General features: G+C 41.5%; 2 long non-coding RNA genes across 11 annotated transcripts in view; both read left to right on the top strand.

Annotated features, from left to right (window-relative positions):
- The window catches only part of LOC102901364, a 278,672-nt gene that overhangs the window by 218,976 nt on the left and 34,584 nt on the right, over positions 1–25,112 (top strand). The window contains exon 6 of one of the 10 annotated variants that reach the window (XR_006598368.1): positions 4,102–4,316. The exons of the other annotated variants lie outside the window; for them this stretch is intronic. This is a non-coding gene — a long non-coding RNA (uncharacterized LOC102901364). The remainder of the gene's footprint in view (positions 1–4,101; positions 4,317–25,112) is intronic. 10 annotated transcript variants of the gene reach the window in all.
- Positions 10,359–16,163, top strand: LOC123385570. The gene is made up of 3 exons (XR_006598378.1): positions 10,359–13,051; positions 14,490–14,701; positions 15,426–16,163. It is a non-coding gene; the product is annotated as an uncharacterized LOC123385570 (long non-coding RNA).

Below are 25,112 nucleotides of genomic sequence, written 5' to 3'. Positions count from 1 at the left end.
ACATGGGGAGACAAAGGCACAGGCAACTGAAGTGGCTTATCCAACGCCAGGGCAGTCACTTGATGGTAAGCCTGCCCTTGAACTCAGATCTTCTACAGTTTTTTTTGTTTTGTTTTGTTTTGTTTCGTTTCATTTTTGTTTTTCGATGCTTTCTTGCTCTAGCAATGAACAAAGATATTGGTCAAGAACTCTCTGCCACCTGTCAGCACGTTGGGCTAAGACTTCGGGCTGAAGCTTACATGACACAGTCTGTGATCAGAGGCATGTGATCACTTGTCCCCTAATCAGTCACGACCCTCTGAGAGCTTCCTTTCATCAGAGGACTCAGAAAGTTAACAGCAGCTGCCTCCAGGGGTCACACCTAAGGTAGATGGGGAGGGTGGGAGCAGGAACTGGAAGGTGTTCAGGAGGGGGGCACGGGAGGCTTGTGGATGCAGGACCCCTGAGTATTCATGAGAGGAGCCGCAAGGGAGGGAGGTGGCCAGACCCCACTTTTTTTCACAGTCCTTCCCCGGGCCATCCTTCTGTCTCTGGTCTGCGTGGCTGGGGTCTTTCTGTTGCTCTCCCAGTTGATTCATGAATGCTGACAATTCCATGCTGATGGGATCATTTTGATGGCTCTCTGTGGGGTCAGAGTGTTCCCATTAACGATATATTATTGATTTCCTGAGTGTGTTGGGTATATACGTCTTTCTACATTGGGGCTCCTTAAAGGAGTCAGAGTTTTATTTATTTTCCTATCAGGTGGCTATCTTTTGGGACTCTTATGAGAAGGAGCACTAACCACCAAAGTGCACCACAATCAACTTGCATATTGAAATGACTTTTGTCACATTTCTCTTCATTTTGGAAAAATGTTAATGTTTTTTATATTCTTCAATAGAATTATTAGAGTATCGCCTCATGATAGCATAACCTGCTTGGGAAACCAGACCTCTTGTGATAGAAATAAAACGTGAAGCTAAATCACATGTACCTTTATCTTGGCTCTAGCAGCAAAGTAACTTTATAAAGTGTGATCGTAAATAATTGAAAATGTTCTTAAAGATGGAAAAGTTGAAATAAAAGTCATCCAAAGGAAAAAAAACACACTGCCATGATTTTTGTTCATTTCTTAAATGATTCATGAAGTAGAAGTTCAAGCAAAAATATTTATTTAGGTGTTTGTTTACAAACTGTTTTCGTCAAAGATAACTTAACAGGATGGGGCACCTGGGTGGCTCAGTCGGTTAAGCGTCCGACTTCGGCTCAGGTCATGATCTCGCGGTCCGTGAGTTCGAGCCCCGCGTCGGGCTCTGTGCTGACAGCTCGGAGCCTGGAGCCTGCTTCGGATTCTGTGTCTGCCTCTCTCTCTCTGCCCCTCCCCCACTCATGCTCTGTCTCCCTCACCCTCAAAAATGAATAAATGTTAAAAAAAGATTTCAAGATAATTTAACAGGAACTATAATTGATTTTCCTCAGATCTAATTTAAAATTTAAAAACTGGGGTACCACCAGGTAGGATTCATCATCGTAAACGTTGGAGACTTGGGGACCAATCATTAAAATGCCATCCCGTCAAAACTTACACATAAGCCCGCGTGTGTGCTTGGCCAGGAGTGCTGACTGGGGCAAACATGTGCAGTCAAGGCATGCTCTTGTGACACCTCTTCCATTAGAGCTCTCTTCTCCCTCAGGGCTCTCTAGCTAAGAAAGTACAGATATATCCACTGGTTTTGAATAAGCTCTAACTGGGTCCCAAGCTAGAGCAAGGTCTGTCTCCATTGGAAGTTATATGACTTGAGCAACAGGAACATTTCTACCCGAGAATGTTTGGTGTCCTCCTCTCAAATGGAAAACTATTAATTGTATCAACCTCTTGGGCTGGAGTGAGGGAGGAACACCAGCATGTGTGTGAAAGCCCTTTATAAATGCAGAATGCCGAGCAAATGTCAGCTCTCTTCTCTAGTGAGAGCATTAGAAGATTCTCATGACACTCGTGAGCTACTCTGCTCTGATGGAAATAGCATATACTGGTTTAAACATGAAGGAATTCTCAACATCGAAGACGGATTTAAACATATTCAATAGGTATGCATGGTCTTTACATATTTATTGAACATTTAAATATTCAATAGGTATGCATGGTCTTTACATATTTATTTGTGGAACTATTGCAGAATTATTTCATTTATGCGGTGGTAAATTAAAAAGTCAGAAAATCTGAGGTGCCATCCACTTTCTTCTACAGGGTAGCCGTGTAGCCTTGAGTAAGTCACTTAACCATTCTAGGCTTTGTTTTTCTCATTTATAAAACATGAGATTTGGATTGGGACACATTTACAGGTTTTAGAGCCATGAAACTAGAGGAATGTGATGAGTTGATGTTCTAAAACTCAAAAGCTAGTTCATTTAATATAGTTTAAGGACTGATTATAATCCAGATAAAATTGTCCGATTCACCCTTAATTTCTTTTAAAAAACTTTTTTTTAATGTTTGTTATTTTGAGAGAGAGAGACAGAGCATGAGCAGGGGAGGGGCAGAGAGAGAGGGAGACCAGAATCTGAAGCAGGCTCCAGGCTCTGAGCTGTCAGCACAGAACCTGACCTGGGGCTCGAACTCACAAACTGCCAGATCATGACTTGGGCCGAAGTTGGAAGCATAACCGACTGAGCCACCCAGGTGCCCCCAGCCTTAATTTCTCAAAACTTATAGTTCCCAATCAAGAATATGATCCCTCCAGAGGAGAGGACAAAGCAGAAACGGAAACTAGTACCTTGCTATGCAATCCACAGACAGAACATACATTTTGCCTGAAGAGACAAATGTTTTATTCAAATAGCACTGTGCACAACTGAGGAATACTTATACCTTGGTGAAGATGATGAGGACAATGTGATCTAGAACTCATCTTTGAGAAACACCTTAGCACTTGAAAAGAAAAGGAACCTCCAGTCAGGAACACTAGACAGAATTTAAATGTTAAAAAAGAAAGTGTGATTAAGTATCCATAATGACATGGGCCTTGTTTCTTACAATTCTGTTGGCTGAGGAGCACCTGGGTGGCCCAGTCAGGTGCGCATCTGGCTTCGGCTCAGGTCATGATCTCATGGTCCCTGTGTCAGGCTCTATGCTGACAGCTCAGAGCCTGGACCCTGCTTCAGATTCTGTGTCTTCCTGTCTCTCTGCCTTTCCCCTGCTCATGCTCCGTCTCTCTCTCTCTCTCTCTCTCTCTCTCTCTCTCTCTTTTACACACACACACACACACACACACACACAAATAAATAAATATTAGAAAAAAATTTTATTGGCTGAATTCAGAACCCCCAGCTCCCCTTGGAAGTGCATCTTGTCTCCTGTCTCTCAGCAGTAGCTGAGCATCTGGGAAGAGTCAGGGATGGGAAGGAGTAGGAAGGGGTGTGTCAAGCCACCGTGACATGGAAATGGAGACAGAGCAGTTATGAACAATCCAGTTACACGACAGACTTAGAGACAAAGACTGGAGGTTGCAAGGAATCCCAGTACTATCCCTCTTGTGCAGCCAAGATGGCCGTCCATGCACAACTCCGCACCCGCTTTTGTCTTCATTCCCTGGGTAGTTTGGGAAAATGTAATATTTTCTTCTGTGCTGGTTACATTTTTGGTTTTGGTTTTGGCTTTTCAGTGGGGGGAGGAATTATAAAAGGTAGGAAAGAAGAAGTAGTAAATCATTTAGGAAGATGGTAGAAGCTCTAGAAATAGTCTTTGTGGAAAGAATATCATATGATATGTTTACAAGAAGGTAAATTTTGTTGCAAGGGAAATGAGGAACAAATCAATATGAGGTAAAAGAGGTGCCAAATCATAGGAAAGAGGAGAGACAGAAACATTTTTTGGACTTGTCAGAACAACTCATTATTGTAGTCTCTACGCCAAGGTCTTAAGAGTCAGTACATTTATTTATGTTTGCTCTTAGGAAACTATTGAGTTTAGGCATTCACCTCTCCCTAGAGACAAACGTTGCTTTATTTCTGCAGTACTTATGGTACATACTGTGCAAATTATATTATAATTGGGCATACTTTGCTAAGTAACTGACTTCTTGGTTTCTCCATTCTTGTTTTATACATTGCTTTTTCTAGCATTGACTTTGAGATTTTTCCAAATACTTGGAGACACTATGTGCAAAGACACAGTGTGTGGTCTGCTTAATGTCAAATGCACTTACTGCCAGAATGATTAAGAGTTCAAAGAAATTGCACACAAAGGCCGACACAGGAACAAATCTCCAACGTGCCTTACCTGAGAAGTACCCTGCAGATAAGTGGATCGTATTCTTCTATACAAGTATAAATGGGTAAGGTACTTCATCATCAGACTGCCTTGTGCTTTAGCAGCTCTGCATCCAAAGATAGCTCTAAATGCACATAAATGACTCAGGCTCGGTAAGCCAGAAAGAATGACAGGACAGAGAGATCAGTAAATATCTCAGATGGCTGGTGCTAAGAGGATGGAAGTAAAAATTAAGAAGAGCCATCTATGTCCAGGACTGGGGTTAGAAGAACATTAGTAAGGACATAAACACTGAAAATTCAAGAGTTTGTAGGTCCAAGAGAAAGCCATCTTGGCAGACAGAGTGTCATAAAGGGTAAATGACAAAAGTCATTTCTCTACATTTGCTATTGGTGTCACTGCATTTTTATTGCAGATTGTCCTGAAGGAGCTAAACTATGTATCTTAACATCAACCAGGAACAAGTGAATAACACTCATGTCCTCTGGTGCACAGACTGAAGTTACTTGTGTTTATTCAAACTGTTCTGCAGGGAACACTATCTTCCAAATATCCTCAGCTTCCAAAAAGAAATTGCTATAAAAAAAATAAATTTACTGCTCAGAATCCCAACTTCGATAACAAGGTTTGCAGTCTTTTATCCTATTCATTCAAGGAATTTTATTGCTGCCTGTGGGTTGGAAGTGTTTCCAGTTTCTGGGACCTACGACCCCCCAAGAAAATGTTACTTTTTAAGAGACTTTCTGCTTTTTTGGTCAACAAACTGTTCTCTCTATATCTTAGACATATAGCTGGCCGAAGCAGTTTTCTAGTCAATGCTATGTTTGTGAGTGTGATTGGCTTTTACTCACATTTTAAAGATGACCATTAACATTTTCCCTCAGGTGTCTCAGCAGCTGAACACTGTGGTGTTTTTCAGCGACCTGAGCCAGATACCTGATGATCCCCTAAACGGTTGGGCTGATTGTTCTCTGATTGACTGGTTCCATCTAATAAGATACACCTCACTGGCCCCAAAGAAAAGGGAACCCAGTGTCCTAATTCCAGGACATCTTAAGGTGAAAGGGCACAAACTCAATGTCAACACCACTGAGTTCCAGAGACAGAAGTGCTGTCCATTCTCCAGCCACATAAGATTGGACTCTGCTTTCTCATGTACCCATGAGTCGCCCTCATCCCACACCCCCACCAATGTCACTCTCCCTTCTCAAATGTAAACATCAGAATCTTCCTGGAGGAGGTGAGAAATTTTAACACTTTATTCTTCTCTTTGGCTAAGGAATCTTCTTTTTCAGGAGGTTTAGAAGTGGCATTCTTACTTGTATTTTACCATTTCTTTTGAGTCTGAATCTCTACGTGAAGGGCCAAGTGTTTCAAGAGAGAGAGAGAGAGAAAAAAACTCATTCTAGCTTTATTTATTGAACTAGATCAAAGTCTTAAGCCAATATATAAGAGAATAGTGCTGATTTCTATTGAATAGAAATTTCAATGTTTCATCTGAGTTACCAAAAAGGTTCCATTTCACCTTTCACCATCCCAAAGCCATCCTGTTTATACTCCAAAGAACACGTTGATTGAATGAAAGGTAAACTTTAAAAAAAATCTTGTTTTTCTATCACCTTTATTGTCTGGTTGAGGACAGTTGCCTCATATTCGATTCATTCAGTTCACCTTTCAATATACGATTCCATCCATAATGGTTGTTGTGAAATCTCCCAAGGTTATCAACAGAGCCCGGTTTTAGAAATTCTTCTTTGATTCAGCAAAAAAGGAAGAAAATAATCTGTGCTTAGGTATTTAATTCTATTTCACAATATACTTCACAGGTTTCTTTTTTAAGTAGAAATAGGAGACTGTGTAAAATAATTTTCAAAAGGCTTCAAATGTTCTTGGCCACGGGAGATAAAATTGCAGGAAAAGTCTGGCATGGAACACCCAAGGATAGAATAGAAGGGGCATAATGTGAAGATATGAAAGAATGGTATCTTGAGTCTCCATCAATGTCTGTATTCACCAAGCCACCTTAAATAATCACATAATCTAAAGAAAATGAGTGTGCTTAGTATGTGAATTGCTCTGCTTCCAAGCATATTACAGCCCTCAAGCCCATACTGTGTAGAGATTCTTGTGACTTCTAGCTTCTTCATTTCTTTTTCTGTGTTAAGTCATGACACATCTTCAATTCAAGCAAGTTATAAGTGGATAATATTAAGAATGACCATATTAACAATAACACTGCTTAAGCACTTACGCACTTGCTATGTTAAATGCATTATTAAGCACTTACTATATGCCAGACTCTGTTAAGTACTTCTTACACATTATCTCACTTGTTTCTCACAGTAGCACTGCGTGAAGTAGATACAATTATTTTTTCCATCTTAATAATTGAGAAAAACAAATCTCAGAGAGCACGAATTACTTACCAGAAGTCACATAGTGAGGGGCAGAGCTGGGAGGTTCTCACAGGCTGCCTGATGGGAAAGCCCAAGTTTGTACCCACCATGCAATATGCCCAAACAGTAAGGGGATATTTGAGTTTTTAGAATCTGTGCACACATGCACTTTGATGAGTTCTGGGAAGCAAAATATGAAAATAGCTTGGCTTGTGCAGAGCAGAAAAATGTTGATTCTATTTCCTATGATGTAGGCTGGTGACAGAAAGGAGACCCTGGAGAACAGAAGCACTTGGTTCAAATAAAATATCTGCATTAAATATTCAGGGTTCCTGCAGTTTTATGTGAGTGCTCTACCAGAGAAATGGGCAAGCTGGCAAGAGCTCCGGCTCGGCATGAACAAATCTCTACACTGGCCCTATTGAAAGCCTAATATATTACCAACCAGTGCGACCCAGAAGCGGGGCCAGGAGCACACTGTTTCTTGGGGGCCAGTGCTGTTGCCTCCCTGGTTAGAGTGTGATGCCAGTCAGATGGGGGCCCTGAGTCGCTGTGAATTGATGTGGGTTCGTTTCATAGCTAATTCTCTGAGGCACAGTCAAATGCAAGGAAAACGTGAGCTCTCAAGGTGAACTAAATGTTGGCACTGAACTCAGAACGTTTGCTGTTGCTTGGATAGTAGGTGCGTTTATTTACCCTCTGCTATCTGGGCAAGTGCCAAGGTCCAGGCCCCTGGCTAAGGAAACGGAGGAAATCAAAGGGAAATTACAAAAGGGCTGGCTCTGGCTAATGGCTTCTGCTAGCAGATATTTGATCATTCCAAACATAAAGAGGAGGGGGAAGAGCCAAATTCATTTTGCAACTGGAGTTCTTTGGGTGTTTGGTCTCTTTGTAATCTACTGTTAATGTGATTAAAATGGAGGCATTTAGACTTAAATGGTTGTTGGAATAAATTAGAGACATCAAAATTGGCAGAGTTTAGGTTTTGAAGAGCTCCGTTCTGTCAGCTCTCCTTGAAATTTAATCACTCCCATATTAAGCTATTTTTTTTTCATGATGTGAAATTTGGCAGCGAGGAAAATCAACAGGGTCACAGTTTTGAAGAGGAATCCACTGCATTTTGGCAGAGGAACTATGGAGATTCTAATGCTTAAGAATACTTATTCCAAAGGGCTTAAGAAAAAGCAGACATTAATTAATTAAATCACTGCAGAAGGGGTAAAAAGAGGTTTGTGTGTATGTCTGTGCGTGTGTGCGCGTGCATGCATGTTAGAACGTGTACACATAGTCTGAACCCGATTTTGTGAAACAGATTTTTTATGCAACCTCCTTCCTTTAAACCCTTTTCCATTGGCCTTTCAAAAATAAGAAGCGGCAAAAATTCAAATATAAAAATGACTTTAAACATACATATCACACACACACACACACACACACACACACACAAACACACACATACAGAGAATGAGAATGTGAGAGACGTGTATTTTTTTTTTTTTTGCTGTTTTTTTTTAAATTTGTTTTTAATTTCAGGAATAGAATTTAGTAATTCATCACTTGCATACAACACCCAGTGCTCATCCCAACAAGTGTCTTCCCTAATGCCCCTTGCCCTTGCAGCCAACACCCCTCCAGAAACCCTCAATTTGTTCTCTGTATTTAAGTCTCCTATAGTTTGTCCTCTTCTCTGTTTTTACATTATTTTTTGCTTCCCTTCCCTTATGTTTATCTGTTTTGTATCGTAAATTCCACATATGAATGAAATCATGTGGTATTTCTCTTTCTCTGACTGACTTATTTCACTTAGCATAATACACTCTAGTTCCATCCACGCTGTTGCAAATGGTAAGATTACACTCTTTTTGATGGCCGAGTAATATTCCATTGTATATGTACACCATATCTTCTTTATCCATTCATCAGGAGAAGGACATGTGGGCTCTTTCCATACTTTGGCAATTGTCCATAGTGCTACTACAAACATTGGGATGCATGTGCCCCTTCGAATCAACACACCTATATCCCTTGGGTAAATACCTAGTAGTTCAATTGCTGGGTCATAGGGTAGTTCTAGTTTTAATTTTTTGACGAGTCTCCATACTGTTTTCCAGAGTGGCTGCATCAGTTTGCATTCCCACCAGCAGTGCAAAAGGGTTCCTCTTTTTCCACATCCTTGCCGACATTTGTTGTTGCTTGACTTGTTAATTTTAGTCATTCTGACAGGTGTGAAGTGGTGTCTCATTGTGGTTTTAATTTGTATTTCCCTGATGATGAGCGATGTTAAGCATTTTTCATGTGTCTGTTAGCCATCTGGGTGTCTTCTTTGGAAAAGTGTCTGTTCATGTCTTCTGCCCATTTCTTCACTGGGTTGTTTTTGGGGTGTTGAGTTTGAGAAGTTCTTTATAGATGTTGGATACTAACTCTTTATCTGGTATGTCATTTTCAAATATCTTTTCCCATTCGGTCAGTTGTGTTTCACGTTTGCTTATTGCTTCCTTCACTCTGCAGAAGCTTTTTATCTCAATGAGGTCCCAATAGTTCATTTTTGCTTTCATTTCCCTTGCCTCTGGAGACATGTCGAGTAAGAAGTTGCTGTGGCTGAGGTCAAAGAGGTTGTTAACTGTTTTCTCCTCTAGGATTTTGATGGCTTCCTGTCTTACATTTAGGTATTTCATTCACTTTGAGTTTGTTTTGTGTATGGTGTAAGAAAGTGGTCCAGGTTTATTCTTCAGCACATCACTGTCCAGTTTTCCCAATACCATTTGCTGAAGAGACTGTCTTTTTTCTATCGGATATTCTTTCTTGCTTTGTCAAAGATTAGTTGGCCATACATTTGTGGCTCTATTTCTGGGTTCTCTATTCTGTTCCATTGATCTAGACACACGTGTATTTCTACACACACATACATATATGTGCACAATGACATTCTGGTTGCCTGGACAGCAAGCAGAAAGTTACTTGGTAGAGTTAACCATGCTTGTGTCTGACATGTCTCAGGTCATCCTGGATAGCTTAGACAAAAATCTTTGAAGAAGGCAAATTTAAATATTTCTTTGATAGTTTTTATATCAGACTTTTGGCTTTTTACTTGGTATATATATATATATATATATATATATATATATATATATATAACTTGGTATATATTTATATCAGACTCTTTAAATCTAGTAGGAAAAGACTGAAAATAGAGGATTGACTTGGCCAAGGAATTAATACGAGTATACGAGTTTCTGGACCAGCTGTTTTCTAAACAACACATCTCTTTCTCCAACTCACACAGTCACATATACGCATGCATGCACACACTCAGAATTATTCAGTATTCTATATAATTGTGTCTGCCAGCTAGGAAATGTCATTAATTTTCAGGGTGTTTTAAATAATTCCCTGTAGGTTATCCAAAACTAGCTTTAGAAAAAAATACGTAAATGACCACATTCAAATTGTCTTTAAAATTTTTTTTTTCAACGTTTATTTATTTTTGGAACAGAGAGAGACAGAGCATGAACGGGGGAGGGGCAGAGAGAGAGGGAGACACAGACTCGGAAACAGGCTCCAGGCTCTGAGCCGTCAGCCCAGAGCCTGACGCGGGGCTCGAACTCACAGACCGCGAGATCGTGACCTGGCTGAAGTCGGATGCTTAACCGACTGCGCCACCCAGGCGCCCCTCAAATTGTCTTTTAAATGATGCCCTTGCTAGCCATGAAAATAAGTTCTTTTGATATGCCTGGGGCAGTACTAAAAAAGAATCAGGCCGTGGCCTTAATGAAAATCCAGTTTGGTGACTAGAAAAAATTTAATATACTGTGTCTTTTTTTCTGAGGTCATGACTCTATTCTCAAGAAGGTTAAAGCAAATAATATTTATGGGTGGACATCACTATATGTAAAATATCCTCTGGGAAGACAGCATTAGCTTGCTCACATCGTGCTTTCACTAGGGGAGAAAATGGAAGCCTTTAGTTCCTATGTATATCAACATTGGACTTTTTACATGATCAGGTAGAAGGCAGAGTGGGATACGGGTCTGGGAACCAGTTTCTGTCCATTTTAGGCTTTGATTCTGTCTCGTTTCTGACCTCGGATACGTCATGTCCCTATTCAGGATTCTTACATGTGAAATTAGGATGAATATATCTATCGGCTTCCATAGCATCATGGTTAAGACAAACGAACATGATTCTTAGATGTTGCACTGTTATGAAATTAAAACAAAGTGCTGTATAAGTATAAGCCATGTTGTTAGGGATTTGCACTGAGGAAAACTAACGCATGCATGTCGTGCAGAGTGCTTTCTGAGTGAAGACGTTTCTGAAAAGGCAGGAGGGACCGGCTGCCATTATTTAAGGCATGTGACACGAGAGAGTGCCAGAAGTGCCTTTTGCATCTCTGTCTCCTAAGTGCCTACCTGGTTTGAATGCCTAGAAGGTCAATTTGAGTGCAACATCCAGCCTGCTGATAGGTGTTGATGTTGTTGTTGCTGAGAAGCTTGTATTTCTCCCATAGATTATTTGATATGCTCTTCTATAGAGTATAAATTCCTAATGTTTCCCCAATTTTGGTGCTAATGTAATGAAAACAAAATTATGCCTTAACGATCCAGAGCCCTGGTTGATTCTCCAGCTGACTGCAATTGAATCTGTGACCTCAAAATCCATCCTGAAGTCTGTCACTGGTAGAACGTTCTAACCAGAGCACAGGGCTACAATGGACAGTGAGGGAGCCTCAAGTACAGGAGATCTTATTTTAATTCATATTTGACCTTTTTAACAAAGGAGACTGGAGTTATTTTCAGGTCTCAGATGGTAACAGGAGCAAGAATCTTCCTGGGGGAAGTGAACCTCAATGTTTTTTCTAAAAAGTTATTAGCTTTTCGAATGACTAGCCTGCTCAGTCCCCCAACAATCTAGATAGTATTCTGTCTATAAATAGCTTATCTCATTACATTCCTGTTTATTCTGTCTCTGTGGTTTTGGGCTTCATCTCTGCCTACTGTGCATAGATCCCTAGGCTCACAGGCAGCTTTGCATTTTTGTCCTCTGGCATAAAAAGAACCTAGGGTGAAGGTGAAGAAGGATAAAGCTAATGATTCCCTCCAACATAGCACCCCCCATATTGCCTGTGCCAAGGGCCCCAAGGGACCCAAATAAATGACAATGTTGTCAAAATGTGACTGAATTATTAAAGAAGGTGAATGATCTAGGTAACTGATAAAACCGAAGAGAAATACACATCCGTATAGATGTATATTTGTATATGCCTATGTATGTGTGTATTAGGTACATATAGGTCCATACATAGTCTGCCCCTATGAATATAAATACGTTAAAAACTTTAAGTAAAAAGCAAGGAAGATAATGAGTGCCATCTCATGGAGATACCTACCACTGCATTTTCCAAATTGTCTCTACTTCAAACTTTTTAAAATGTTAAACCAATATTCCTGGAATAAAAATTCTCTTCCTCTCTTTCCAACTTGTTGATCAAAATGATAGCATGTACACTACATAAACAACGCGATGGTCCACTGTGCCAGGATACACCATAGAGAATGGTCTATGTTCATGGAAATGGATGTCGTGGTGAGTCAACAGAAAACACATTCACTACAGATCCCAGCTCAGGCAAAAGCCTCAAAAGTTGTGACACTTAATGATAATTATGGTAATGGATTCTAGGACTCCCAGTTTTTTATTGATGATACTGCCTGGTGACCAGTTGATGTCATTGCCACCATGCCTGACAGTGGAGTTCCCTCACTTGTTTATGCTCTGTCCATGCACAAAAGGCCAATCAATCCTGAAACAAACCCTTTTTACTCCCTTTCAATAAACTGCCATCACAGTCTCAGAGCCCGTTTACACAGTGGTGGAGGCACCACTGGATCAATTGCCTGAGACACACACACAGGCAAATGTCTGTTCAAACTCTGTCGTATCTAGAAATGTCTAAGAAGGTGCACTTCTTCCTACTGCAAACCTGACCAGGGATACAGGTTCCCATTCTGTTGGAGGGGGTTGGGCGGGAATCTTTAGAGAAATAGATTTCTGCTAAAGGTTACAATGAAGTAATAGGGGCTCCTGACTCAGCATAGGGGAAGAAAGTCCACAAATGGGGAGTGGAAAAGGGTAACCACGTCAGGGTTTGTGACTATAAGTGAGAAAAGGGCACTAATCATAAGAGTAGCTCATGTGTATCATTTCATTGACTCATTCAACAAATTCTACGGAGTGATGGCCATGTGCACAGTCTGCACTATGGTAATGGAAGAGACCAAACAGGCAAGAAGAGACAAAATTCTTTGCCCTCAAGGGGCTCGTGTTGTAGTAGAGAATACAGACAATAAACAAGTAAACTACATTGTTGAAGGACGATAAGGACTAAAGAGAAAAATAAAGCAGGTAAGGAGAAAGAGGGATCATCGAGGGAGAGAGTGTTGCAGTTTCATGTGAGGTGGCGAGGGAAAGCCTCATTGAGGACATGACATTGGAGTTAAAAGTGTAAGGACCAAGGAGAGCTAGCTTTGCAACTTTGTGGGGGCAGAAGAGAGAGTAGAACAAAAGCCCTGAGGCAGGCCTGTGCTTGGCACATCGAGAAACAGATTTCTAAACACCGGGTGCTGGGTTAGGTTCTTTTTCATGTTTTATCTCATTATACCCTCTCCACAGGCTGTGAGGTTGAATCTGATATAATCCCATTTCACAGAGGAGAAAGCCAGCACACCAGGCAGTTGCTCAATGCACCAAGACTAATGAGTGGTGGACTTGGGTGGGTGCCAGCTAACCCTACACTTGATGTGTTTTTTTTTTTTTAATTTTTTTAATGTTTATTTATTTTTGAGAGAGACAGAGACAGAGCTTGAGCAGGGGAGGGGCAGAGAGAGAGGGAGACACAGAATCCGGAGCGGGCTCCAGGCTCTGAGCTGTCAGCACAGAGCCCGACACGGGGCTAGAACCCATGACCTGAGCGGAAGTCAGGCGCCCAACCGACTGAGCCACCCGGGCACCCCGCCCCTCCTACACTTGATGTTGTTACACACAAAGCCCGGTAGCTAATCAAATGAGTCTCTCTTGGAGGTTAGAGAGGCACTGCAGCAGACTCAGAAGGAAAGAGTCTGGTTAGGATTTTTTTTTTTTTTTTATCCAGGGATAAATATCCAAGGATTTTTTTTAATTTTGTAAAAAAAAAAAAAATGGTATTTTCCACACAGACTGTTTTTTTTCGTAAGTCTAGGTGTAGAATTTCAGTGCCTGTTCATATCTGATTTTCCATGCTTTCATATTTAAATTAGACCTCATATAGAAACTCAAATACTGTAGCCGTACGTGGACCCTTAGGTTCGATGAGCAACCCAGTGGTGCCCACCTGGATTCATGCAGAGTTCTCAAAAGGGAGAAATGAGCAAAATGAAGTAACCGTGCGCCCACGGTACGACAGAGAAATTGGCCCTTGTCCCACCATATGAGGTTGTTTGGGTTTTAGATTTATGTTCAACATAGCACAACAGCATATGCTCAGAGCAGAGATACTCAGAGTACTACTTGGTCTCCATACTTCATTCACCTGCACCATAAACACAGCTCGACACCAGAGCTCACCCACTACCTGCCGTTTGGCTTTGCGGACAGGTAGCACACCCACCGCCAAGCACTGACTGCAGCTTGTCCTGTCTCTAGAAGAGATTTCTTTTGCCCAGACCTGGGGACAATCTGGATAGGCTGGTGGTTGAAGTGGACCGTTCACCCGGGGTCTGGGCTGCCTCCTAAAGATTCGGCATATTGCGCAGCTCTGGTTGTTCTAGGCAGGGGCAGGGCTGGGATCAGCTTTCTTTCTCTCAAGGTGAAGGGGAGCAACACAAATCGGAACTCCTTAATCGTGGATCGTGCCATCTTTCACGTTGTATTTCCCACTAGTCTTTAAAAAGTGCTTTACAATCATTGATTTTACGACCACAGAATAATGTTCTCATTTCCTGAGAGTGTCACCAGGCTGGTCAGCAGGAGTATGTGCGAATTCACCTGCCGACAAAGTGACATCTAAAACATAGACAGGTGAGAATCAGTTGTCCACTGAAGTCTTTCAGAGAAGATTTAATAACTGTTTTCATGCCCCCGTTCGGTATTTAAAACATCAGTAGAAAGGTTTTGGAAACCTAAGTTATATCTCTCATGCTTTAAAATTTTTTTTCTTCCTATTTTCAAAAATAAAAAATTAGAATATTTGAAGTTAATACATCGACTCCTTGAAAACCATTAAGTTGTCCTAAACAGTCTGGTTCCAACTCACAGTGAGGTCTAGGAATCATATTTTACAATATCTGTTTTAAAAAGTAATAGATATTAGATATATCCTGATCTTTCTGGCTTTTTTCAGGGGGTGGGGAGGGAGAAGTTTTCTGTGTCATTGACTTCCTTCTGTCTTACAGACAAATCCCTCATATTTAAGGAATCAGTACTCATTTAAAGACTCATTCATAATTTGGGCATGGAAGATTCTGCCATAAACATAGTGATAGCCAAATGGTTTGTATGGAGAGATGGTGATTGAAGGGAAGGAGTTTTGATGAGAGGTTGGGGGAGGAGAGTCTTAACCATACAGGAAAAATGACGGAGTAACAAGGGAGGGAAGGTGAAGTGAGCTTCAGAGATGAGACCTCCAAAAAGGCAATTGTTGGCCCCAGCCCCAAACTGAAATAGCTCCTTTTGCCTCCCCTTCTGGATGGCATGTCTTCCTGCTTCACTCCTCAGGGTTTTTTTCTTTTCTTCCTCTCTCCAGATTTTCAGATGAGAAATAGTCCTAATGACAGCCACCATTGACTGAGCATATGTGACAGTTAAACACTTCCTATTTTAATCCTTATAAAAATTCTGCATTTACCATGGAAAGAGAGAAATGCAGACAGAGATGAAGAATTTGTCCAATTTCTACAACTACCAAATGGCAGAGCTGTCCCCCAAATGGGACAGACTGTGAGCCTATTTTCCGTGCTGTGTGACCGCTCTATGCCCGAGTGATAACTTGTCCTTGGGCCATTTGCATTTTCATCAAGAACACATTCAAAAGGTGAAGAAGGAATGGATTCCAGCATCGGATTTTAGGGGTCTCCTTGGTGTCTGTCCTTGAGATGGGTCCCTGATACGGCGTACTGCCCTTGTTCATGACAGTTCAACCAGCATTTATGGAGCACATCCAAGCTCTGTATGAACCTCTGAAAATGATAATATTGTTATCAATCACATTTCCCTTGTCTCTCCCTTTTTAACCTATCCTTCTTTTCTGGAATTTTCAAGTTGTAGAGCAATGTCCCTAAGATCTAGCTCTTCTCTTTTATTATTAAGAATAATTCTCATCCCACCTTAGCAGATATTCTCATGATGTCATTACTACGGTTTAAATTGTTCATTTCCAGGGGCGCCTGGGTGGCTCAGTCGGTTAAGTGTCCGACTTCGACTCAGGTCACGATCTCGCGGTCCGTGAGTTCGAGCCCCACGTCGGGCTCTGGGCTGACGGCTCAGAGCCTGGAGCCTGCTTCCGATTCTGTGTCTCCCTCTCTCTCTGCCCCTCCCCCGTTCATGTTCTGTCTCTCTCTGTCTCAAAAATAAATAAACATTATAAAAAATTTCAAACAATTGTTCATTTCCATACATCATATTGGCTGTATTTTTTCAATTCATATTTGATCTGCTTATCCTTTAGGAAACAATAGGCACCTGAAAGATTGTTTTTAGCATGCCTGGTATTTAGCTTATACTAAAATAAGGGACGTTAAAATGTCCAAAGTTAATTACCAAAATTTATTTGCAAAGAAACTTGCAAAGGGTCTCACACACACACACACACACACACACACACACACACACACACAAAGAAAACACCATATTTTTAATTCGGCAAAACAAGTCCCTTTTTCATGGACACTGATTCAGTTGGTGAAGGCGGTTTCCTTGTTCCTCAACTTTTTAATTATTTTTAATCCAAATGAGACATGCCCAATTTCTTCATTTACTCCCAGTGTGATTTTCCTGGGGCTTTTCTGGGGGTTCCCCCAGGATTACCTGTACCTTATCCTCCTTAAAATGTGCTGTTCAGAGTTAAAGATAGTATCTCAGCTAGGGGCCCACAAGACAAGAGTCCATGATGATTTCTTCTGTCTGAAAAATCGCTTTTTCTGTTGGTTTAGGTAGTGGCCATTTTTGAGCATTTCTCTAATGAAACGAATTTATATTGAGCTCATTCATTCAGATCTTTTTCTCAAAAATTCTTTTAAAGTCCGTCCTTTTTTATCCTTAAAATTGAAATCAATTAAGTTTATTAAAAGGCACACATTTAAAACCTCTGAAAAGTAGAATTTTCTGTGCATGCTGATGGAATTTCATCTTGTTCGTACCAATGTATCCTCTTGGCCTTTTTTTTTTTTAATTTTTTTTTCAACGTTTATTTATTTTTGGGACAGAGAGAGACAGAGGATGAACGGGGGAGGGGCAGAGAGAAAGGGAGACACAGAATTGGAAACAGGCTCCAGGCTCTGAGCCGTCAGCCCAGAGCCCGACGCGGGGCTCGAACTCACGGACCGCAAGATCGTGACCTGAGCCGAAGTCGGACGCCCAACCGACTGAGCCACCCAGGCGCCCCTCCTCTTGGCCTTTTGAGATGTTTTTGTGTCTTGATGAGGATGGGGAAGGTGATGGCAGTGATAAACCAAAATTGGCCATGTGCTCCAAATGCTTGAAATGAAATGACAGGTACATAGCAGCACTCATTCTACCTTCCTAGCTATTTTTGCATACGCTTGAAAATTCCCAAAATAAAAAGTAAAATAAATAAATAAATACCCACAAAGTATCTTTTTTGCTTATACTTAACCTCAGCCACAGCATAGCAGAAAAGTTGCCCAGTGTTTTGCTAAAATGGAAATACATTTTTCAAAATCGTTTTTGTCAGTTAATTGGTAAATTTTTAGAATTCCTTAAAAATTGGAATAAAGCATTAAAAAATTAAATTCACAATAAACTTTAACAGTTATCAATATCTCTGTTAGTTTTGTCTCCAATCTTGGCCATAGCTCTGTTATATAGTGCAGCATTCCCTTGTTATTTTATTGCTGCCAAAGCATTAAAATTGTACATTAATGTATATTTTGGGATCTTATTTATTAGCCAAGCTGAGTCAAAGGGTAGAGAGCCCAGGACATCTATCTATAAGGAGAGCTAAATGTCACTAGGTCAAAGATATTGACAAGGATATAAAAAGCAGAATAAATCATATTTACTAGAATTCCTCTAGGGAAAAGCAGTCATAGGATTTACTTTGTTAAGACTCTGGTGATGAGTGCAAAGGCTTCCGAAACTTGTGCTCAGGTTACAATAAGGAATCTCGAACCTGATTCTCAGAATAGTGAGTTGGGTAAGGGTACAGCCTATGTTTGCAGAGTGAGTGCTAGTTGCGGCTGGAATCAGAATTGAGTTACTCACAATGGTTCCACTTAGCTGAGAGCACCCCTCCTTCTCAGCCCCACCACCCAGAACATATAACATGTTGAACAAAGATTTTTAAACCATCAGTTTAAAGGGGCAACAAATTAATAGGTCAGCCCTGAGTCTCAGGAGTCCATTTGCAAAAATTAAAATTATATGCACATTATTTGAAAGTGAAAGAACACATGACTGGCACTTTACTAGGTGATTTTTGCCTATCTTTGCTTTGGGAATTATAATGTTCGGTGATCCAACTCAGATTGTCTTAACTGTCTGATATTCAAAGATGTAGGAGGGGGAAATGCACCACAAAAAGAAGTGAAATGCCAAGGGAAAGGGACTGAGCCACAGCTCAGGAACACCACCAGACACCTGCAAGGCAAAGACAGACTATGCCTAAGGGGGTTTACCAACCCCGCGGGGCCAAAGTAGCTACAAAGACTGTTTCCATTATTTTCCATGAGCACTGTAGACACAATCATTGAGGCTACAGAGAACATCAAATACAGCTAACCAGCTCTAGGTTAAGAGAAGGGCAAATACAGTCATGACAGTGGTTAGAAATGTTTAATGAGGTGTTGTGTTTGTTTTTTTTTTTTCTTTTTTGCATCTTCCAGGAGACAAAAACGTGAAAGACGTGGCCTTGATAGACCTCCACATCTCTCTCATCAGGCTGTGGAAAATTAGAGTCTCCTCCTGTTAAATAGGAAAGGTTAGCATTTAATAGTTAATGAAGGCAACGGAATCTGAGCAGATAAGAGCCCAGTCTGCACAGGCTGCATTTGCACAATCCCAAATCCTCTTATCTCTTCTCAGAAAGTCTGCTGTTTGTAAGATATTGTTTTAAGCAGAGGGAGGACAGGAACTGCAGTATATACAAGGAGAACTGCTATCCTTTCGAAAGAATGCTAAAGCAGAATTTATGAAGAAGGGCTGCTTTGCAATGTGGTGCTACACCAACGTACTAGATTTTTGGTCCTGGATTCAATACCCTGATTTCCTGACAGAAACTTTAAATGACTTACGATATTGTAGACAGATTGCAAGATGTCTACCTTCTTTTGGCACGTGCACTATTCTGTGATCTACACTGTTTATACCCAAGTGGCGCTCCGATTACTCATACGGGGAAATGTTCTGAGCTGAGTGAACCCCAAGAGAGAATGGAGAGGGGGTTAAGCTTTCTTTCCTAGAGGCATTCAGGTAACATGCCTTTGAGCTCCGTGTTAAAGACAGATAGTGAAAGAAAAGGGGGGGGGGTCTTGCCCTCATCCAACACCCACCCTACCTTCTCTGTCTCTCATTAGGGCAAATCTAGCCCGACCTCCCCAATTCCCAGCCAGTCCCATCAACACAGATCACAAGTAAGTCTTCCACAGAAGCTTTATCCATCTTTCCCTGACAATATCTCCTCCTGTTCACTGGAAACCAATGTAACAGATGCCTTCTGCCCCTGCTGCTTTGGTGACTGTATGGTGTGTAAGAACTTCTTCCTCTGTCTTCTTCCTACTTTTGATTCCCAGACACATCTGTCTTTTTCTTCCTATTATTTACCTTTTCCTTTCACATGGCCCTCCTCAGCTTTCCTTCGGTGCCCTTTCTTATCCTATATGCATAGGTCCCTACGCCTAAGGCCCCTTCACCAGACACTCCATCCACAATCTTGCCTGACCTGATGCCTGACTTGCCCTGATAACATTGCTTCCCTCAAGTAGGGGTGGCCCAGTTCCCCAACTCCAGTGATGGGCAACATCCTTCTCATCCTCAAAGCTCCTCCCAGGTCATAAGTCCTCCCTTCTCAGTAAAGATTCTTGCTCAGGGCGCCTGGGTGACTCAGTGGGCTAAGTGGCTAAGCCTCTGACTCTTGATTTTGGCTCAGAACATGATCTCAGGGTTTGTGGGATCCCCGCATCGCACTCTGCACTGACAGCATGGAGCCCGCTTGGGATTCTCTGTCTCTGCCCCTCCTCCTGCTCACACGTGCTCTCTCCTTCTCTCAAAATAAATAAATGAACATTAAAAAAATTTTTTCTCTTTTGAGAGGGCCATCCAATGAAATCACCATGTCTCCTCATGTCATTCTCTGGAAGACCTGGCTCATGACCTCATCCCATTCTCCTCCGCAAGCTTCCTCTCCATCATGAGGTACTTCCCATGGGACACTCTGACCTTGAATTTTTTCTGTCTTCTTCGGTCCAACAACCTTCACCTTTCCCCACTCCAGCTCCTCATTCTCACAATCCCACCCTCACCAAGATCCTTCTCTGATCACGGAGTCCTACACTTGCTTTCAGCCTCCTCAGCCCGGAAGACCCGCTGCCTCTGTTCCTCAACTTCATCAAGAGCCTCAGTCTACCAGAGGCCACCCCTGCTTCTAATGAGCCATGTTTTAGGTCTAGTATGAGTTCACATCAGGTTGCTATCTAGTCTTGAAGACTTGGACTCACTCTAGATCTTTTAGATGACCTTTATATGTCTGCTAAGATCCATTATGAATTGATCTGTGGTTTCATACAATAGAGAATGATCATGTATTTCTCATTTTCAAGTCCACAGTGAGTACTTCTTGGTGGTGCTCATCTATTGCCTATTCTACCACGTGCCAAGGGTTGACAGGGTTGGATCACATTAATTAGTACTAACATTCATATTCTTACGTATCAGTGCACGAATCTATAATCCCGTCGTGGTCACTTCCATGGCTTTGACTTCCTGCAGAATTCTCTGCTCTCTTCCCTTCTCGGAATTGAATTTCCTAGAAGTTCCTACTTATCTTCATGGATCTCTATGGTTCAGTCAGCATCAGCTCCCTCCTAAAGAAAGAGAGAGTCGGAGTTTGGTTTTGTTTCTCTTTTAAAATTTTTAGAGCAGTTTTAGGCCTCCTCTATTATTAACATTCACTCACTAGATTAGTATATTTTTAAAGAAGGATGGACCTACATTGACACATCATTATCACCCAAAGTCCTAGCTCACCTCAGGGTTCACTCTTGGTGTTGTACATTCTATGGATTTGGACAAACATATGACACAAAGCCCGTGTTACAATATCAGAGTATATCACTTCCCTAAAGGACCTCTGCCTTTTCTGTTCATCTTTCCCCCCAACCATGAGACTCAATTTTAATTCTTGTACAAGATTCCACTCATGTGATATGTGAACTTAAGCAACTTCCTTCTCTTTGTGATGTTCTTCTTCAGTGTGATGCATAATAGCTGCCACTATAGCTCAAAGTACAGGGCAAAAGTTTGCTTGACAAACAATTTTAAAATTGTATTTGCCAAGCCAACTGATGCCCCTCATTCATTGTACAAGAATAAATCCTAAAATCTATTTTCTGCATAATTTGATGTATTATCATCTTAAAAATTAAAGTGAATGTAGGGGCACCTGGGTGGCTCCGTCGGTTAAGCCCCGACTTTAGCTCAGGTCACGATCTCACTGTTTGTGAGTTTGAGCCCCGCATCAGGCTCTGTGCTGACAGCTCAGAGCCTGGAGCCTGGTTTGGATTCTGTGTCTCCCTCTCTCTGCCCTTCCCCTGCTCATGCTCTGTCTCTCTCTCTCAAAAATAAATAAGCATTTTTTTTTTTAAATAAAGAAAGTGAATTTATAGTGCTATGTAAGAATTCTGTGCAGGGCACCTGGGTGGCTCAGTCGGTTAAGCGTTTGACTTCAGCTCAGGTCATGATCTCGCGGTTTGTGAGTTTGAACCCCGTGTGGGGCTCTGTGCTGATGGCTCAGAGCCTGGAGCCTGCTTTGGATTCTGTGTGTGTGTCCCTCTCTCTGCCCCTCCTCCCCTCTCACACTCTGTCTCAGTCTCTCTCAAAAATAAACATTAAAAAAAAAAACAAAACAATTCTGTGCTTCAACTCTATGACTGAGGTTAAAGTGTTTCTCTTTCTGCATTTGCTGAATAAACTGCACCGTATTCTCTTTTCAAATACCTAGAATAAAATACACATCATTGAATTATAATAGCTAATGTGCATCTGCTCCATTACTAACAATTTAATGATCAAGGTTGATAATTTTCCCCCAGATGAACTGGCTTCAATTTGCTTGCAACAATCCAGAAACGATAATAATAGTTCCTGTGCTAGCCATCATGTCTTGTTACAAGTCCAAGGATTATCTCCATTTTTCATATGAATAAACGGAGAGAAAATGAGAAACCAAAGATGACACAATAAGTAGTTTGGCTGATATTTCGCAACAGGGTCACCAGCACTTAAACCCTGAACGTTACTATTTACAAGAAGTCGGGAAGAAACCGAACTATAATTTCCACTATGTTTCGAGCTCCTGTGTTCCCTCCCCTATGCCTACCACGTCCCTACCCATTCTTCATGTCCCACTGACATGACTGGTGATACATATACAGTTCCCAGCTGAAGAATGATTTTTGGGGGTTGGGATGGGTCAGTAATTAGGAAAGAAGAGGTGAGGCCATGATTGACGTTCCGGTGATATATGGAATGTACTACATGGAGAGGCACTTATGCTCCACACGGTAAGGAGAGTCTGAATGGAAACTATCTCCTGAAGGGTAGAAGGAACCGATAAATGTGCCGGATGGACTGATAAACAGAGGAGGTTAGGTCATCTTCCCAGAAAAGAGGAAGTTGGGATGACACATAAGCACACGACTACTGACTAGAAAGGACATTTTTGCATAACAGGAAAGTTGGGGAAGAGAAATGCCGTCCTGTTTAATTTTATTTATTTTATAACACTAAGGCATTCAAATAAGCATCTGTTGGTTTAATCAAAGGATTTAATGCAACGTGACTGGCAGCATTTCTCATTTAGACACAACCTGTGACCCTAATTTCAATGCTGCAGCTTTTAAGGAACATTGGCTATCTTAAATTAGGACCCAGAGTCATTCATAGAAGAGCTATCACACATCATTATCTGCCTTTAAACTCTTGTATGCCAAATCTCTCACCTTACTTCCAGAGTCATTTTTCTAAGCCACCAATCAGCTAGAGTAACTTTCACCCAAAAGCCTGCAATGGCTTCCCACTGTCTTGCAGGTAAATTCTAGCACAGTGTTCCAAATTCTCCATGACGTGATGCCTTCTGCCTCTCCTGGTTCAACACACAGGGTTTGTTTGAATTAATCATTAACCTCCCTTCAAAACTTCGCTCAGGCTGTTCCTGCAGTGTATTTTGTCCTTCCCCATTGCTCTGCACCTTAGGATCCTTTACCCCTTATTGTTTTACTCGACCCTCTCTACAGATCTATTGATACCCCATCCTGAAGGGCCCTGTAATTCCCAAGCTCTGTCACACTCAGTTGCTACATAGTGCCTTGCGAGTAGCTAGTTGAAGTCTGTCTGACTTCCACTGCATCAACTTATTTAATGCTTTCTTGAATTTCCTACATGCAGAAGTTCTCAAACTTTAAAAAAAAATTTTTTAATGTTTTTATTTATTTTTGAGGCAGAGAGAGACAGAGCATGAGCAGGGGAGGGGCAGAGAGAGAGGGAGACACAGAATCTGAAGCAGGCTCCAGGCTCTGAGCCATCAGCCCAGAGCCTGACGTGGGGCTCGAACTCACAGACTGTGAGATCATGACCTGAGATGAAGTCAGACGCTTAACCCACTGAGCCTCCCAGGCGCCCCAGTTCTCAAAATTTAGCAAGCATCAAAATTACGGGGGGGGGAGGAGGGAGGCGGGAGGAGGAACTAGTTAAAACACAGCCAGCTAGACCCCACCCCAGAGTTTTTGACTCAGTGGTTCTGAAGAGGGTCCCCCAAATCCCATTTCTAATAAGTTCCCAGGGACTGTTACTTCTGCTGCTGCCCAGGGATTCTCTGCTCTCTTCCATCTAGTACACTTTAAACCTAGCAGGCTCACCAGATAACTTCCTGGATAATTGGGGAGGTGATACAGCTCTACTTATTGATTGAAAATTTAAAAGGACTTTTACTAAGACTTTCAGCAATGTGTCTAAGAATACAAATCCAGTGTTGGTTTTTTTTTTTTTTTTTTTTTAACCAGACATAGAAAGTGGAGTTTATGTGATCAATAAGAGTTGGCAAATTTCATTTAAGTGGGTCATCCAGGCAGTTCTGATCTATAGAGGAACTTTGAACGTGTGTGATGGGGCACAAGGCGAATGAAGATCTATCTGGAGGGAACTGGCAGGAAAAGAAACTGCATATTTTCCTCAAGGACTTGTGACGATCTAAACAGTCCCACTTTACCAGCTTTACCGAAAGGGAGTTCGGAAAGATCATAGCAAGGACATAGCAGAACTGGAATTCGAGTCTGTCTTTGGTCCCTGCTCATCTGCTAACACTTCCGGCTTCTCCTCAGAAGCAGCGGTATCTTCTGTGGGATTAAATAACATGTCCTAAGCAAATATTAAGTTCAAGTTCAGGATGACAACCCAAAAATCGCAATGAATTTTGAGAGATTTGTAATGAGTAGGTGGCAAATATGTCACACTAAGCACGGGCCGTCTGTCCCCGGTATTCCGTAGGCACTGTTCATCTCATGCCTCCATAGGCATGACATGGAATGTTGGCTTTCTGCTTTTGCTTGGTCAAGACCTGAGGCTCATTCTCTCTCTCTTTTATAATGTACACACAGCTCTTTTCTTCTCTTTGGGGGAATGAGCGAGATTAGAGCTGCTGCCACCCAGAGGTCAGAATAAGTCAATGAAATTGACAAATTGTCAGAGAATAAATCTATACCTGGATGTAAGGAGCAAAGTTCTATGACAAAATTATGAATTTCTGCTCTCAGAGATAACAACAACAAGCAACAACCAGATCGAAGCCTCTTTTGTGACAGTCAAATGGGTTATTCCTATATATATATATATATATATATATGTGTGTGTGTGTGTGTGTGTGTAATATATATATATATATATATTTTTTTTTTTTTGAGGAAGAGGGAGAGAGAGCAGAAGGAAGGGACAGAGGGAGAGAGAGAATCCTAAGCAGGCTCCACATTCAGTGAAAAGTCTAGCT

The sequence above is a fragment of the Felis catus genome, chromosome B2 (genome assembly GCF_018350175.1).
Source record: "Felis catus isolate Fca126 chromosome B2, F.catus_Fca126_mat1.0, whole genome shotgun sequence".
In the NCBI taxonomy this organism is placed as follows: Eukaryota; Metazoa; Chordata; class Mammalia; order Carnivora; family Felidae; genus Felis; species Felis catus.
The sequence above is the reverse complement of the archived record's forward strand: the minus strand, read 5'-3'. Positions and strand labels throughout refer to the sequence as shown.